Genomic DNA, 18,518 nt, shown 5'->3' on the forward strand with positions numbered 1-18,518 from the left:
GGTATTGCATTGTGTCAAACACGTTACATAGAGACATTGCTATATAAGTTTGGACTAGAGGGCTACAAGCCTATTCCCACCCTTAGAAACAAGTTTGAAGTTGAGTCTTCATGATGTTGGTAGTCTTGCCAATTCCACTCTTTACCAAATTGCTACAAGATGCCTTATTTATGTATGTAATATGAGGCAAAATATTCAGTTTGTAGTCTCACAGGTTAGCAGATTTATGCATAGCAAAGTGTCCTAAGAATTGAAAGGCTGTCAAGCAGATCTTTTGCTACTTACGTGGCACTTTGTATCTTGGGTTGTTTTATCCCAAGGGGGGATCATTGCCACTAGATTTGCATGCCTTTTGAAACTTAGATTGAGCTAGTTGTTATGACACGCAAGTTTCCATGACTGGTTTTTGTTTCATGCTTGGCAGTTCATGCATATCATGGTTGAGCAACAAGAAACCTACTGTGGCCACTTGTAGTTGTGAGGATGAGTACAAGAAAGTCTTCACAACTAGGACTGAGTGTGTACGGCTCATGCACCTTATAACTAATTTGGGTGTTGGACAAGACACTGCCAACATCATGTACAGTGATGGTCAAAGTGCATTTGTAGTTGCAAGGAACCCAATTTTTCATGCTTGCACAAAGCACATTGAGGTGCATTACCATTATGTTAGAGAGAGACTCTCAATAGGAGAGATAAGCTTGGATTATGTGCCAACACAGGATAAACTTGCAGATATTTTTACAAAGGCATTGTCTCGTGAGAAGTTTGAAGATTTCCACAAAGCTTGGCTTACTCCCCTTTGTGAATTGTTCATGTCCTCAGGGCATGTCACTCCTTATACTCTATGTGCCAACTATCGTTCACCGCATCACTCTAGGGGTGATTTGTTACCATACACATATGGTAGTATGTGTGTGAACACCGTCGGGGCATTTTCCCCTCACTAGGAGGCCTTTCCCCCCATGAATTTTACATATGTCCATCACTCTAGGTCTAATTTATCTTTCATTGTGCACTAAGAAATACATACTCTATGTTGTGTGCCTTGAGCTCCTTTGTCTTCTCCAAGTTGTGTGTGTTTCCTTGCAACCATATTTTCCAACAACGAGAGTCACAATGGAGAGCCCACATTGTGGTTGGGAGAGAAAAGTGGGTAGGTCAAAAGTACTCATTGCTAAATATACAAGGGAAGCAATATTAGATGTGACCAAAACTTGAGCACTATGGTAGTGTGTGGTACTCAGACTCTCAAACTTGTATTGAGCATAATGTTGATTTGACTTTTCTCCATTTCCCAACGCCCTATCTTGCATCAAAGGGAGTGGGGCCCAAGCCGAATGGATATGTTAGTATATATCACTGACAAGGGAATAGGCTTACAAGCATATACAGGTGAACACAATTTTCTCTCATTGAAGAACATGGTTTTGTAGTTGGGAGCAATATGGGTGGTGTAATGTATGAAGCATGACCGACCAGATTCCTCCTAAGCCATTATACATTGGTGCTGTAGGAAAGATTCATTCACTTGGGAGTCTATTGAAGCATCATGTGCCAGTGTAATGTATCCCATCTCCCAAACCACTTCTTTATATGTCTAATATTCATCTTCTTGTGCTCAAGATCTTGATTTTATGCATCTTATGAACTTTTTTTCTTGCTTCCCATGCAATTGTAGGAAGTCAATGTGAGGGGGTTTGACACATCTTTATCATGTACTTCACAACCCTTTCCATGCCCATAACCTCAATTGGAAAAGATCCCAACTCAAGAAGTAGGAGCATATACGGTGTTTGTATCTTAACTTAGAGAAAATTTATAAGAAAACTCTTTTGGACATTCTCAATTTTTTTTCAAGTAGATTTTGAGATGATCTTGCTCCACACTTCAACTCCATAAAGAAGAACCAGTTCTTTTGAGCAGTAGCATAGAACCATGTTGGATTCCATCCTATAAGAGTTGAATCCTCCTTAATAAGACCCCTTGCAAGAAACTTGAAGAGCGGTATCACTGAGGAAATTCATGATGTATGGCTCTCTACATATGACATGCCGAAGAGTGAATCTAGATGGTTCACTTCAAAGAGTTGCAATCACACAATATGTTCTAGCAAATAAGAGGGAGAAAGATCTAAGAGAAAAAACACAAAACCATGCTTGCTTTCATCCTAGAAGAGCTGAAGCCTCCTTGGGAAGATTCCATGCTAGAAACATGAGAGCGGGACCTCACTGAGAAACTTCATGATATATGGCTCTCTGTGCATGACATGCCAAAGTGATTTATATTTGAGACTAACCCTAGATGGTTTACTTCAAAGAGTGATTCACTCAAGAACTTCATTGTGTACAACTCTTTGCGTATGATGTGTTAGAGTGGAAGAAGTTTATGACAATTGAGCTAGTTAGAGTAGTCCATGAGAATGATGAAAATGGATCTTCTAGATGACCATTATCATGAAAAAGGCACCAAATAGGAACTTGGAATGGAGTTGAATGAGGATGAGCCGCTTGATTCAATCCCATAAGACTTGAATCCTCCTTGGGAAGATTGCATGCTAGAAGCATGAGAGTGGCATCTTATTGAGGAACTTTGTGGTGTGCAACTCTCTATGTATAAAATTTTGGAGAGGAAGAAGCGTGTAATTGGTAAGACACCCACATGTGGATAGTTGTCAAAGCTATCAATACACAAGTAAAGACAAAGTCTTCCCATTTACAAGATGAAATTCATGGTATATGACTCTCTATGTATGACATGCCGAAGTGGAATAAGGATGTGGAATCTATGGAAATCATAAGAAATTCAGATGGTTCACTTCATAGAGCACATATCGACCATCGCATTGCTAAACATGACATTTTTCTTGAATAGACCCTAAGTAGCAATCCTTTCACTTATGTTGATATCTTGCATAAGTGCTCAGACCTTCAGGGTGCAAGCAAATGTGATTGCATCTAGAGAATGGATTTCTCTTCGCATCAAATTTTGTGGTGTAGGACACTCTATGTATGACGTGCAAGAGTGGAAGAAGTTCATGACAAATTAACTGGTTTGAACAGTTAGAAGGATGGCAATGTATCTTGTAGGAAGCCATTATCACATCAAAGGGGCTGAAGAGGAACTTGAAATTGAGCTCAATGAAAATGAACTAGCCTTCTTAAGCTCTAAATAAATTTGGATTTTGAAATTTTATGAGATACGCTTTATAGTTGATTTACTATTTTCATCTAAAAACAAATTAGATGAGTATTCAAATGCCCCAAATGCATTGTTCTCAAGGAATTAGCTATACTTTACTTGTTTTGTCAAAATTTTCAAGTATTACATGTAGTTTTCTAGCTATTATCTTGTACATAAAATATCAAGAATTTCTAGCGTGCGCAATGTTACAACAAAGGAAATAGTACCTCATTTAGTTTCTTCAGTGCTCTTCAATTATAATCTCCCTTGGAATTTAGAATCATACAAATAGATATAACATAATCAAGACTTTAATGCACGGATATAATGTGTTTTACTTTGTCTATGATCCAATTTATAAAACATGCTTGTTTGACCCACATAGTTAAGCATAATTAAATACATATGTAAATTTTTTTTCTTTGAGTAAAAGCCTATGTAGTTACATAGCATTGGTATAAAGGAGCAATATGTATTTCTTCTTAGGCCTTTAGATTTTTCTGAAGGAGCTTTATCATGTATGGCTCTATGAGTATAACGTGCCAGATTGGAAGAAGTTCATGACAATTGAGCAATTTAGTTTAAGAAGGATGAAAGTGGTTGTTCTAGGTGACCATTATCACGACAAAGGCGCCAAAGAGGAACTTGAAATTGAGGTGAATGAGGATAAACCAACCTTCTCAAGAGGAAAACATAATAAATCCATGTGGTTCACTTCAAAGAGCTACAATGACACCAGCCAAGATAGAGGAGAGATTTCCAAAAGCAACAACAAAGAATCATGCTTATTCCATTGCAAAGGACCTAAATGATCCTTGGGAAGATCCCATGCCAAGAAAAGCAGTGCGAGATCTCACTCAAGAACTCTGTGGTGTATGGCTCTCTGCGCATGGCATGCCAGAGTGGAAGCTCGAGAGTGAAGAAGAATGTGTTACCTGTAAAATTTGCTAAAGATCTAGATGGTTCACTTCTGAGAATTTTAGTGATGTAGTATGTTCTAGCGAGAAAGAGGATAAAGGTCCAAGATTCCTCCTTGGGAAGATCCCATGCGAGAAACATGAGAGCGGAATCTCACCGAGGAAGTTCGTGGTGTACGTCTCTCTATGTATATCATGCCAGAGTGGAAGAAGGATGCAATTGGTGAGACACCAACATATGGATACCAATCAAAGCTATCCCCAAAAGATTTTTTCTTTTCATTTACAAGGTGAGTTGTGGTATACGCCTCTCTACGTATGACATGCATGAGTGGAAGAAGGATGTGTCCTTTGTAGAAATTGTAAGAAATTCAGATGGTTCACTTCATAGAGTACATTATCGACCATTGCATTGCTAAACACGACCTCCTTCTCAAGCAGCCCTTGAGTAGCAATCTCATCATGAATTCTTTCACCCCATATCGACGTCTGGCATAAGGCCTCAAGCCTTCAAGGTGCAGGCAATGGCGATTGCATCCGGAGAGCGGCTTTCTCTTTGCATCTGGTAAAAATAGCCGCGAGATTTTTTGCCACAACCATGCTGCACATATCCTAAAATTAACGCATTCTAAGAGACAAAATTTTGGACGAACTTTTATCAAGAACTTTATGTGCTTTTGTAAGCACACCACAATTGAATACATATCGACCGAAGCATAAACTTCATGGTGTATGACTCTCTGTGTATAACATGCTGGAGTGAAAGAAGGATGCAAGACACCTACTTATGGGTAGCGGTCAAAGCTCTCAATACGTGAGCAAAGACAAAGACTTCCCATTTACAAGCTGACCTTCGTGGTATATGACTCTTAACATATGACATGCCAAAGTGGAAGTCATATGTGGAAATGGTAAGAAATTCATATGGTTCACTTTCGAGAGCACATATCCACCATTGCATTGCTAAACACGACAATTTTCTCCAACAACCCCTGAGTAGCAATCTCATCTTGAATTCTTTCACCCATGGCAAGTCTTGCATAAGGGCTCATGCCTTCAAGGTGATTGCAGAAGGAGAGCAGCTTTCTCTCCGCATTTGTGAAAACAGCCCCGAGCTTTTTTGCCACAACCATGCTGAGCATATTTTGGAATTTGATTCATTCCAGAGATGACATTTTGGACAGAAAGCTCATCAAGAACTTTACGTGCTTTTGTAAGCACACCACAACTGAATACATATCGACCAAAGCATAAACTTCGTGGTGTAGGGTTGTCTACGTATAACATGCCGGAGAGGAAGAAGAATGCAATTGGCACATATGGGTAGCAATCAAATATATCAATACAGGGGCAAAGACAAAGTCTTCCCATTTACAAGCTGAAATTTGTGGTATAGGACTCTCTGCATATGGACATGATAGGGAAATCATATGAAATTCATATGGTTCACTTTGAGAGTACATATAAACCATTGTGCTGCTAAACACGATGTTTTCCTCGGACGGTCCTTGAGTAGCAATCTCATTGTGAATTCTCTCACCCATGTTGACGTCTTGCATAAGGCCTCATGCCTTCAAGGTACTGCAAGCAAAGGTGTGGAGATCCGTTGAGCTTTTTTGCCACAGCCATGCTAGATGACCATAAAGTAAAAGCACAAGCACCGCTATATATAAACTTGCGCGAAGAAGCACGCGTTACATTAGCTGCCGCAATGAGCAGGCTGTTTGGAGACAAGGTCGAGGGCCCCGACATCGCCCTTTTCCTCTCATCGTCGTCTTCGCCATCGTCTTCGTCTGATTGGATTGCGGTGGATGTACCGGTTTCCTGGCTTTCAAGGATCCCCTACTTTGCTACCCTGCTATCAGAGCCTTGGACCGACGTCCAATCCTCCCTTCTTTGCTACCCTGCAGTCAGAGCGAGCTTGGATCGACCAGTCCACCTCCCCTCACCCGGACCACAATAATCTCTTTTATCCAACGATGGAGCCATGGTCGCTATCTTGATCCGCAAGATGGTTTCTAGCCCATCGCTTCAGGCAGACTTTGGTCCTTGGTGTAAAAGATTTCTAGATCACCCTTGTGCACCAGTTGCAGAAGCCTTCAAGACCATTGTTTTAGACTTGATGGCTTCTCTCGCCTGCGAAGTGAGGGGCATAGCAGGAAGGACGACCGCTTCAGCGTGGGGGTCGTGTGTGCTAGCCAAATGCCTTCTTCAATTTTCCGACATGCAGCAATTCATTTTGCAATTTATGAGCTCAAAAGAGCTCCTAGAAATGTTGGTTGTAATGGCATCATCCGGTCGGGAGTCACCCCGATTGAAGTTGACTTAAATTGGTGTTGGAGTCGTTTGAGTATTATGCAACTGAACCACTCTCTGTCATTTTTAGATTGAACAAGCGCTTCATAAGAAATACCTTATTTGATGCCAATGGTTTCTCATATAGGCCGTCAAGTGACTTCATCAAGTCCTTCGTGGTCTTTATCTCTAAAAATTTGAAGGTCACTGTTGACATCAAGCATAGCCAGATTGTTCCTATGCCTTTCGATCAATGAAAATCCATGATTCATCTGCCATCATTGCGAGCTTCTTTGCAAGACTGCCCAGTGGCAAATAAAGATCCTTTTGGTAGAGGTAGTCTTCAATCTGCATCTTCCAGTGTTGGTAGTTTTTTTCGTTGGACTTCTCGATCTTGATCTTACATTCCTTTGTCATTACTCCCACTCAATTCAAGAAATCCTTTCCTCGCTTAGGAGAATACCCACAAAATCACCAAACTTAAGAGTCTTTGTGTTATAGATAGAGTTACTTACAACCATCACAAGGCTATCCCAACTATCCAGTAAAGACGATAGTATAAGGAGAGCTTGTATTCGTTGTTGAAATTGACCTTTACCGCGATTGAAGTTGACTTAAATTGGCGTTGAAGTCGTTTGAGTGTTATACAATTGAACCACTCTCTGTCATTTTTAGATTGAACAACCGCTTCATGAGAAATACCTTATTGGATGCCAATGGTTTCTCATAGAGGCCGTCAAGTGACTTCATCAAGTCCTCCGTGGTCTTTATCTCCAAAACTTTGAAGGCCACTACTGACATCAAGCATAGCTTGATTGTTCCTATGCCTTTCGATCAATGAAAATCGATGCTTCATTTGCCATCATTGCGAGCTTCTTTGCAAGACCGTCCAATGGAAAATAAAGATCCTTTTGGTAGAGGTAGTCTTCAATCTGCATCTTCCAGTGTCGGTAGTTTTTTCCATTGAACTTCTTGATCTTGATCTTACCTTCCTTTGTCATTACTCCCACTCAATTCAAGAAATCCTTTCCTTAAAATATTTTAGCTACGATAAAAACCATGCTTTGATACCAGTTGTTAGGAATAAGGCATGAATAAATAGAGATCAGAGTGATTTACTTAATGGAGAGAGAGAGAGAGAGAGAGAGAGAGAGAGAGAGCACACATGATATATGGTTCACTCAATGTGGCCTACGTCCACAAAAAAATAGCCACTCAATGGCTTTTGCACTTTAGACTAGGAGTAGGTTACAAAGGGATTATACCCTTAATGAAATTCCCACCTTGCTTCACTCTCATCACGTCACACACCTTCACCAAATCTTACAACCTTCAATGTCCCTTCATCAATCATTTTGTGTGGAGAAGAGGGCTCCTTTTATAGGCCAAAACGGCTGTCCTCTCTCATGAGAGACACTCATGTGTGTAGCTGCCCTTGTGTAGAGAAATCCAAGTAGAACTCCTCCATGTGCCCATGTGTGGGCGAGACAAGTCTGCCTAAAAAATTGGCCATCCGCCCATGTGTAGCTATAGACAAGTCCACTTGAAACTTGTCCATTGAATTTGTGTGCCAGACAAAGGCTTCCGACCGTTGGCCATCGGCTAACTGGCCAATCAATCGGCCGTTTTTGGGTCACTTTTTGGATGCCCGTCCATACTATTTCGATGAAAAGGAACATTTGGCAAGTGATTTTTCTCACGCATGATGGCTTCTCCTCATAACAAGGGCCTTACAAATGTGTGTTTTTTAAAATTAACAAGGAGTGAATCAAGCTTCGTACTTAACATTGTTTACATTTTAAAGTATTTGGCACAAGTTGATCCCTCAATGCCTCGCATGTGGTAAGATGATGAGGATGCAAGGATGACTTCACACTTAGCATGGTATGGATCTATGCCAAGCTAACAACTTTTGCATCCTCAATGCAAAGGTTATGACCAAGTGGATGGACTTGTGAACAATGGCAAAGACAAGGTGTCGAACAATATGTAAGCAAGGTGATGAAGTGAGGTACTGTTGGACTATTGAAAGGATAATAAAAGTTTATTTTAAAACCTTTCATACCTTAGTTGAGTGCAAGTGGCTTGCAAATGTGTCTAGATGGCATGAGAATGGGCTCTACATGGTGGACTCTAGTGTGTATCACACGAGGAGGTATGAGAACTTAGTTTTGCCATGCAATTATGAGCACATGAGTGTAAAAATTATTTAATCTTATTTGCTTGTAACATAATACTAATGTCACTCACTTTGAACTTCTCTTCTATAGGTAATCTATATCCCATCAATCTATTAACCAAAACTATCAAAAATTCATTGTGGGTGGCTTTTGAGATTACAAACGCTCTTAATCTTCTAACATTCAGTACAAGAGGTGCTTAAGCTTAATGACACTCAAAACTCCCACCATTGCTATGAGTGTTCCTATAGCCGTCACTATATATCGACGTCTATAGCGACGCTCATAGCGATGGTGACTATGTAGGTAAAAATATCACGAGAGCATCAAAACTTAAATTTGATTTTGGCACTCTTGGGTAAGAGATGAAAAAAACACAAAAGAGGTAAATGCTCTCTCACCCCCCCCCCCCCCCCCCCCCCCCCCCTCTCTCTCTCTCTCTCTCACACACACACAAATTCACGTACACATGCATAAAGAAGCAATCTACACACACACACACACATACATACATTGAGAGAGAGAAATACATAATTGTAGAGAGAGAGAGAGAGAGAGAGAGAGAGAGAGGAGAGAGAAAGAGAGAATGAGAGAACGAGAGATACAAAATTAGGGTTAGGATTAGGATTTAGGATATATACAGCTTTTGAATTAGGGTTTAAACTTAGGATTAGGATTAGGATTTAGTTTCTATATTTAAGCTTAGCTCTAGGATTATGGTTTAAATATAAGGTTAGGATTGGGGTTTAGATTTAGGGTTATGTTTAGGCTTTAAAATTAAATAGACTGTAGAGATAGGAGAGAAGATAGAGAGTAATAGTAGATAAATCTCTTATGCTCTCTCTACCCTATCTCTTTAATCTCTACCCTCTTCCTCTATCATATTGTGCTCAAGTTACCTCTCTATAGAGAGAGGGATAACTAGATAAAGATATATAGAGGGATGATTAGGTATCTACCTCCTTCTAGAAGGGGTAGATATAAAGATACCTTAGATCTCCAGTGGCTTTTTGTCATCTCATATGTACACCTTGGGGCGGGCATGTGTGAACACAAACCCAAGGGAGCTCGCTGTGATGATGAATGCGAGGATGCAGTTGCTCGAGTGAGATGTGTCAGTGCTCGGGAAAAGAATGTGTGTTCTAAACGGCTTGTCTGTGAGTTTTTTGTGCATGTTTAGCTTGCAGCAGGTAATTTGTTAGGTTTAGGTATGTGGTCGTTTGCAAGCTCACATGCACAAACGACTCGCAAGAAAGTTGTTTCTAAAGTTTGCTGCATTTTTGTCTCCCAAAAACGCTGCGAACTTTGGAAACGGCTTGTCCGTGAGCCATTTGTGCATGTGAGCTTGAAAATAGATTACATGTGCTTGTTAGGTTTAGATATGTAGTCGTTTGCAACCTCACATGTACAAACGACTCGTAGGAAAGTCGTTTTTGAAGTTTGCTACGTTTTTACATCCCAAAAATGCTACGGACTTCAAAAACGGCTTTTTTGTGAACCATTCATAGATGTGAGCTTGAAAATAGCTTTCATGTAGCTTCCATGGGTTTATGTACGTAGTTGTTTGCAAACTCACATGAGCAAACGACTCATGTTTTTGAAGTTTGCTACGTTTTTGCATCCCAAAAATGCAGCGAATTTTGGAAATGGCTTGCCCGTGAGCCGTTTGCACATGTGAGCTTGCAAATAGATTATTAGGTTTAGGTATGTATTCGTTTGCAAGCTCACATGTGCAAACAGCTCGCGGACAAGCAGGTTTTAAAGTCCGCTGTGTTTTTGCATCCCATAAACACTGCGGACTTTGAAAATACTTTGTTCGCGATCCATTTGCGCATGTGAGCTTGCAAATATCTTGCATGTATCTTCCATGGGTCACTGCATTTTTGCATCCCGGGGATCGGACACGTCTAGAGAGTTTGAGGTAGTTTACACTAGCTAGGGCATAGCTAGAGCTGAACAAGAGGCAAAGGGGTTTTACCCACTACATGCAGTGTCATGTAGATATGGGTGTGAAAATTTGTCGCACTTACAAATATAGACATTGACCAATAAAAACAAGATTATAACCCGATGGTCTTGATCTCCGTGCACCTCTAGACCGAGGTGTGTGATGATCGTACATGGCTAGAGAACATGAGCTCACAATGTGATTTATGGTTTCTGGATTGCTATCATAGAGAGAGAGAGAGAGAGAGAGAGAGAGAGAGAGAGAGAGAGAGAGAGAGAGAGAGAGAGAGAGAGAGAGAGAGAGAGAGAGAGAGAGAGAGAGAGAGAGAGAAAGAATGAAAGAGAGAAGAATAAATTTATGTTTAATTTAGGGTTCAGGGTATTCAAAGTCATTATGAGTAGTGACAATGATGTGGGGTTGTTCGATCGAGATGGCTATCTTGCAACAAGGATCTTATGTCCTTGTACTCTCTGCAAACATGTTGTGCAACGGACAAGGTGCGTTTCTTTGAAGTATGTTTGCGAGTTTGGTGGGTTTGACCCATCTATTATAGATTGAGTTGTTTCCAATTACAACTCGTCGGACTCTGATGATGGCCAACAAGGAGGGATTGTACAACCTAATAGACGTGTTTGCAAGCGCTTTACTCAAGCATTAAACTTGACAGCACATCCCCAACTAGGATCATGGATTCAAAAAGGCTCGTCTACGATGACATGAAAGATGAGGCCGACACACCCTTGTATGATGGAGCATGAGTGTTTAGATTAAAGGAAATCTTGGTTCTTCTCAACATGCAAGCAAAGTTTGGATGGAGTGACACTAGCATCACAGAACTTTTCAGGTAATCTCTTGCAATGTGTCGACATCAATTACATGTATAATGTACCAAATTACGAGAGATGTTATTGTTTTTTCTGTGTAGACTGCTAAAGGAGCACATATTGCTAGGTGATAATGTGATGCCAAATTCAAGAGAGGATGTAAGAAAGATCTTGCAAACCCTGGGTATGGATTACAATTCCACTTGTGCTTGTCCCAATGATTGCATTCTTTTTAGGGGGAAATATATGGACATGCAAAAGTGTCCAAAATGAAATTTAAAGAGATATGGAATGGATCTCCATAGACAAAAAGTGCCGTAGAACGTGCTACAACATGTTCCTTTGTTGCCTTGCATCAATGCAAGTCCATGGTTGCTCTAGCAACATGGCATGAGGAGAACATATCTTCCCCGGGGAGGTCACCTAATAAAAATGTAACCTATCACGTGAGTTCAACAGAAGGGTATTTAAAGTTCTTGAAATTTACAGAAATATATATACAGAAGGATATTAATTTTTCAAATTTGAAAAAAACTTACAGATTTTAAAAGAAAAGGGTACATTATATTCATAACAAAATTCATAGATAAGGGGTTTTACAAACATGTTTTGAACGCACGTGATATGGTAGTTTTACACATAGTGAACCGCCCGAGATATCTTCGGATGGTGTGCTACGGGTCCCTACGGATATGAGCGGACATGCAAGCCGATGCAATGCCTTGATTAGAGGCATTCTAATATGGATGATGCATGACTATCCCGGGCAAATAAAATGCTGTGGTGAGACTCAAACTTCTATGTTCGGGTTTTGCATCTTGTGTATGAGTGCAGGGCTTCAGTGGGTTTGTTGTCATGTGTATGGGTGCAGGGCTTCAGACAAGTGGTTATTATGCATGCAACACATGTGTCCCTAGACTTAATACATGTCGGGCACCCTCACTCAAGAAGAAAATATATGAAGGTCATTGAGTGCATCTTCTAGAGAATCACGAGTTACTAGAGGGTTTCTTGGAAAGGGAACCACCAAGGATGTCTGCTTGAGCATGGTTAGTGCAGAAGGAGATGTGTGAAGATAGTCTACCCCTAGTGATGAAGAGATTCTCTATGGTATGAGTTGCCATACTGGAAAAGACTTAAGATCAATCACTTGCTGGTTCCTATGCACGTATTCAAGAATGTGGGTAATCTATCGTGGGACCATCTCATCGGTAATAAAGATACATTTGGAGCCAGAATCGACCTAAGTGTTAGGTTCTGAGCTATGGTGAGTGATACCGGTTGCAAGCCATGGCAAGAGAGAAGACATAAGAGCATGCATAGATGACAAGAGAGATAGATAGAGTAGATGTCGACATAGCAACGCTTTGTATTGTATATTTGTAAAACAAAAACCTTACAATATATGAAGCTTTTAACCATGCAAACTCTACTGTTAACTGAGCTTGCTTGGATGCCATAAGGGGAGTTTCCCAGGGGCTTGGAAACCCAACAATTCTCCCCTCAAGCCCAAACTAGATATACGACTCTCATGATATCTTGAGTATTTGGTATACTCGGCAACCATCAGTTTTAGGTTCTCTCACAACCAAGGGTTTTTGTGTATCCATAACCTGGTGCTATGATAGTGAACCCCCCCTTGAACAGATAGGGTGTAGGTTGAAAAATTAGCTATCAAAAATGGAGTTTTTGATTCACTGCCAAACCTTGGGTTTAAGGTGTACCCAATAATCTCACGAGAAGCGGGACAAAAATGGGCTGAGAACAAATGTTTTTGGAAGGTCTTACCACTTATCTATGTGTGGTAGTATCTAACCCGTACAAATTTTTATCATGGAAGTATATGACATCTGATAAGCTAAAACAAGGCTTTGACAAGAAGTATATGATTGTTTTTGACAAAGAGACAAACCTTGAAGAAAACTATAACATTGAATTGATAAAAACAGTTTTGAAATCTGTGAGAAGATTGGTGTTTGCAGTCAAGAAGATCTTGAAAACCCATCCAAATTGGCCAGCGTTGCCAAATTTGTCGAATTTGAATGCCATATTTGGATTTTCAAAGCATTCGATAACAAAACTCCGGTTATGGATGACACCCATGTGTACCCGGGGAAAGATCGAATGAATTTTATACCTGTTGATTTATCGCATCTTCAATCTTCAATCTTAACTGCCTTTGTACTTGCTTTTTAAAGGCTTGTCAAAAATTTAATTGCCAACCACTTTTCTATTTGTGAGTGCCTCCGTTGTGAGCGTTTTGAGATGCTCGTGAACCGGCTTCACAATTTTGGGCGATGGTGGGTGTGAAAACGTTCTTGGTTGAAGACTAAAAGATCAAAATGCAGGGACCTTTGCTTAATGAAGTATAAAAAGACAAAAAATAATAACCATATGCAGCAACCCGATGAACAAGCACTCTGCACTCTATCCTCTGTGCTCAAAAGCTGAAGATGAAAGCAAAACTTTTCCAACATACCAAGGGGACACCTTTAATGGTGGTGGTGAGCATGCCAACATCAAGAAGCTGATGTCACCGCTTGAAACAAGGTCGTGTGTGCATACCTCTTTTGGCAGCCAATGGCTACTGCTACACTCTCTCTCAGCAATGTTGAAACTCACAAAGTTGCCACGCTTTACTGCTCTACAACTGCGATGTTTGCTTCGCCGACTATGCTTGCAATTGCGTCTGTCTTGAGTTGCAGTGCCAAATTGTCACCACCGCCTAGGCTTGCCTTGCCTTGCGAGTGCCAAGAGCACCAAGCTCGAATACCAGTGTTGGGTCCTGAGCTATGGTGGGTGATACCGGGATCAAGCCAAGGCGAGAGAGAAGGAAGAAGAGTGTGTAGAGATGACGAGAGAGATAGATAGAGTAGATGTCGACACAACAATGCTTTGTATTGTATATTTGTAAAACAAAAACCTTACAATATATGAAGCTTTTAACCATGCAAACTCTACTGCTAATTGAGCTTGCTTGCATGCCATAACGGGAGTTTCTCACGGGCTTGGAAACCCAACACTACGGATGCTAGTCGTTTGGAGCAATATTGACCGCAGATAGCAAACAACGGATCAATAAAGCTGCCTAAAGCACCATGGATCTTGACAGGACAACAAGAATGTAAAGTGAAAGGGATCATTTGATCCGTGCATATGTCCACATGTGTAATACACTGGCTCTAGACAACATTCACAAAGGAAGGGAAGCTTATTGGTTTGAAGTCACACGAATGGCATAAAATGTGTCAGGTATTTTTGAAGTGAAATGCACAAAGTATTACCTGTGTGTGGACTTTGATCCCAATGCTAAACTTATCATGCAATATATTTTTTTGGTGGCCATTGAGGGTTGTTTGTCCCCTTGCATATGCCAAGCAATCTAGAAACTTGCAAAATTGGTGTAATGGATCTCCCAAAAGGAGATCAATGTAGAATCTATACCATCCACCTTCAAGAGAATTTTGTATTACCCAAACATTGTGATCAAGTAAGTCGGTAAATTTTCCCTCATTCAACTTTAGAGGAATTGTGTGCCTTGACCACTCATGTAAGATACGTTCTTGCATAGCTCTTGTAGGTGATTTTCCATCCTACAAAGTCACATCCAAACTGGTGGTATGTTATTGAGGTAGTCCCATGTAGTGCACAGGTGTATGAGGGCTACAATTTTCCAATCACCTTGGCATGCATGGAGGAGACTGGAGAGGAAAATGAACAAGAAGCTACAAATGTGGTACCAAACAAGCCCAAAATTTCTTTTGAAAGAGGGATGCATACATAGGGCCTCCTAGATGAGAATTTGGACATTTGCTTAGACAGAGAGCTCTATATAGACATAGGGAGTTAGGTTACATTATGCGAAGATGAGAGAGAGAACTCTTAAAGTCATAGACATTGTATATGAGCAATTTTGCTCCCTTTTGTCATAGACATTGTATTTGAGCAGTTTCCCCCCCTCTTGTCTCTGTACTAAACTTGTGAAACTTAAATTGGTACACGAGATTGTAATTGGTATGCATTTTGTTCTGCAGTCAACATGTTTTAAGTTTGTTATCATTAACATTTTTAACTTCAAACTATGAATCAAGTTGTTATCATTAACATGTTTTAAATTCAAATAATGAATTAAATTTTCATCATTAACTCCAAGTGTGTTTTGTTTTAATGCAGGTATCGATCCACATGTGTTTTACGCTTCCTTGGACCCCGAATAGAGGAGGTGGTACGACGTCCACTACAACACTGTCTCACAGGCACGTTGCTCCACTCCTTTGGAGTCTCTGTCGACTTTGGAGCGATCGTCATGCTTCAAGAGCTCGTTGTCGACTAGATAGACTACACACTCTTCTAGGCACTGACGCTCTAGTGGTGGAGGTGGTGGTTGCTATGGAGGAGGCACCTCTGATGCTTCCACACCACCTCATAATCATCAAGGCTCCTTACATCCCCCTTCTTTGCCCACCTTCACACCGGCCATGGTGTCGCTCTCTACTCTGGCTTTTGCACGAGCATTAAACACTCCTACCTACACACCACTAGCTACTCCTCTGGGACTCACCCCACGTGACACTCCTCAGTTTGGAGCCCAGACTCTCGTGGAGACACCTGTAGTCGCGACCCCTGTTAAAACACCACTCAAGACCCTTGTCAAGATGCTTGTAGTGACATCTAGGTTCAACCGCCACAAGAGAGAGGGCTTGACATACTCTATCGACGTCAATAGAAACTTGATATGACAAGAAGGTGATTTTGTGCATGCACGCCTTTGCTCTCAAGTTTTTCGGCACTACATGTTCAATAAATGGAGTGAAATGTCCAATGAATTGAAAGACAAAGTTGTCAGCATGTTGCATGACAAGTTTCCCGTGGCAAATTGGAAGAGCTCTTCAATGAAGACTTAATGAGGGTGCAAATGCACAAGTACTACAAGCACAAGTGCTCCGAAGTACAAAAAGCAATGGAGCAAGCTAGCTTGGCTGACTAAAGAAGATCGGAAGATTGCCAAGCAAGAAGCACTTGGGAATCCCGACAAGTGGAAGCTAAGAATGGAGACGACCAGAGCGTGAGTAGAGGCAAGGAGCTTGCACCACTTGGGGAGTGCCGGATGGGCATCATTTGAGACCGGCTTTGTAAGTGTCATTGCATTGCTCTCTAGGTTTAGTAGGCTTGGGTATTTGTAATCTTAGATTTTAACATTACGTTTTATTTGTATGTCCTGAATAAGTATCAATGATTGGACGTGGCCCCACGTCGTATGAGTACGAGTGTGCGGGCAAAACGGGCTTAAACGCCCTTATGGACATTTTAAGCTCTCGAACTTGGTACGTAATTATTTAACTTTACACTCTGAGATTTATTGTATTTTTATAGTAAGTTGTTACCTTGTTTTATAATTGTATGTTTATACTTATAGATTTTATTCTATTTTTTTACCAAAATCCACCGACAGATGTGCCATTGGGTTGCAATGAGATGTCAAATTAGCCGATATCAAACTAGTCCTAGTTAACACGAGTGTTACTTTTATATTGCATATATAAGGAGATGACATGTATACGTCAGCTTTGTAGATGATTCACAACAATGTAATTTAGTGCTACAATTTTCCATAATGGAAATTGTATTACATGCAACTAACTTGATAGCCACATGCTACTTGTGGTAGCTCACATAACCCTTTCCATTTCCACTTGTGGTGCATATCCATCCAATCATTGATTTCACTTCTTCACATTGAGCCTATAAATGGCCAATATCCAAATCTTGTAGTCCTCTCTCTTTTCTTTACAATTCTAATCAATCGAGCAAGCTATTTTCATTCTATATTGTGCTCACTTTCTAATCTATTCCTAATTATCTATTTGCTATTGTGCAATCATGAATGACTTATTAGTCTACCCACCAATTGACTATTGACTAATATCATTAAATAGATCTTCACACAATGTCAATCTATGCAGACATTATATTCTTGGATGCAATTCAATTGACTGTTGACTAAGACCCTTAAATGGATCTTCACTCAATCCAACCTCAACATGAGGCAATGGAGATGGATAGAATTCTCGCAAGTATGACTTTGACATTAAGTTTAGGCTAGGTAAGGATAATGTAGAATTTTAAAATGGATCTTTAATCAACCCACTCTCAACATGAGGTAGTGGACATGGATAGAATTGCAGCAAGAATACAACTTTAACATTATGTTCATACCAAGTAAGGATAATGTAGTAGTTGTTGCTCTTAGTCATGCAAAGCTTATCTAAGTACAATAACTTTCAAAAAGTCTATCTTGAACAAGGTTAAGAAATTCTCCTCCAAGGATTCAAAATATCAAACGCTGGGAAAATTTTAACATGGAGAAAAGATCCCCTCAAAGCAAGAAGCTAAGCCTCTATGTCATTTTGTTGAAGATGGATGTCTCTAAGGACCAAAATATTCATACCTAGTGATTGTACCTTAAAAAGTTATATGAGTCTCTATATATAATGGACATGATAGTCCAGCCTCAAGACATGTATGCTATGCTCAAACCCTTCAACACTATTCAGAAATGATACATTTGACCAAGAATAAAGGGTGATTTCTTTACTATGTTCAACAACGTTTATCATGCCAAAGTGTTAAGAGTGAAAGACTAAAATTACGATGTAAACTATAACCCTTGGGTATTCCTCATATGAAATAGGAATTTATCATCATGGAAAGAGAGGATAAATCCAGTTTTCAAGACATCTCAAGGGCCTACTATAACAAAGAACCTCAACAGTAGATCCATTATCTTAATAGTAGAGTATACCTACAATTATTATATCCATACAACTATTGGAATGGTACCTTTTAATGCTCTTTATGCTTAAGAGTGTCTATCTCCCTTGAATTTTTTAGACCCTCCCACAAGGATAGAAGACACAAAGCAAATGATCAAGTAAATGGAGGCCTAAAATAAGGCTATCAAAAGGCATGTAAGCCACCAAGAAGCTACCAAGGATTGAAAAAATATTTACTAGGTCAAAGGAGATTCAAGAGGTCTTTTGCAAAAGGTGACAAGGTATTTCTAACGTTAATACCAAAAAAGTACAGCCTATCCTTAAGAAAGTACTTGAGAAGATAGACTATAGTTTTGTGGTCCCTACACAATTACTGAAGTCATAAGTAATCAAGATTA

Source organism: Adiantum capillus-veneris, chromosome 5 (genome assembly GCF_014529385.1).
Source record: "Adiantum capillus-veneris isolate H3 chromosome 5, ASM1452938v2, whole genome shotgun sequence".
NCBI classification, from domain to species: Eukaryota; Viridiplantae; Streptophyta; class Polypodiopsida; order Polypodiales; family Pteridaceae; genus Adiantum; species Adiantum capillus-veneris.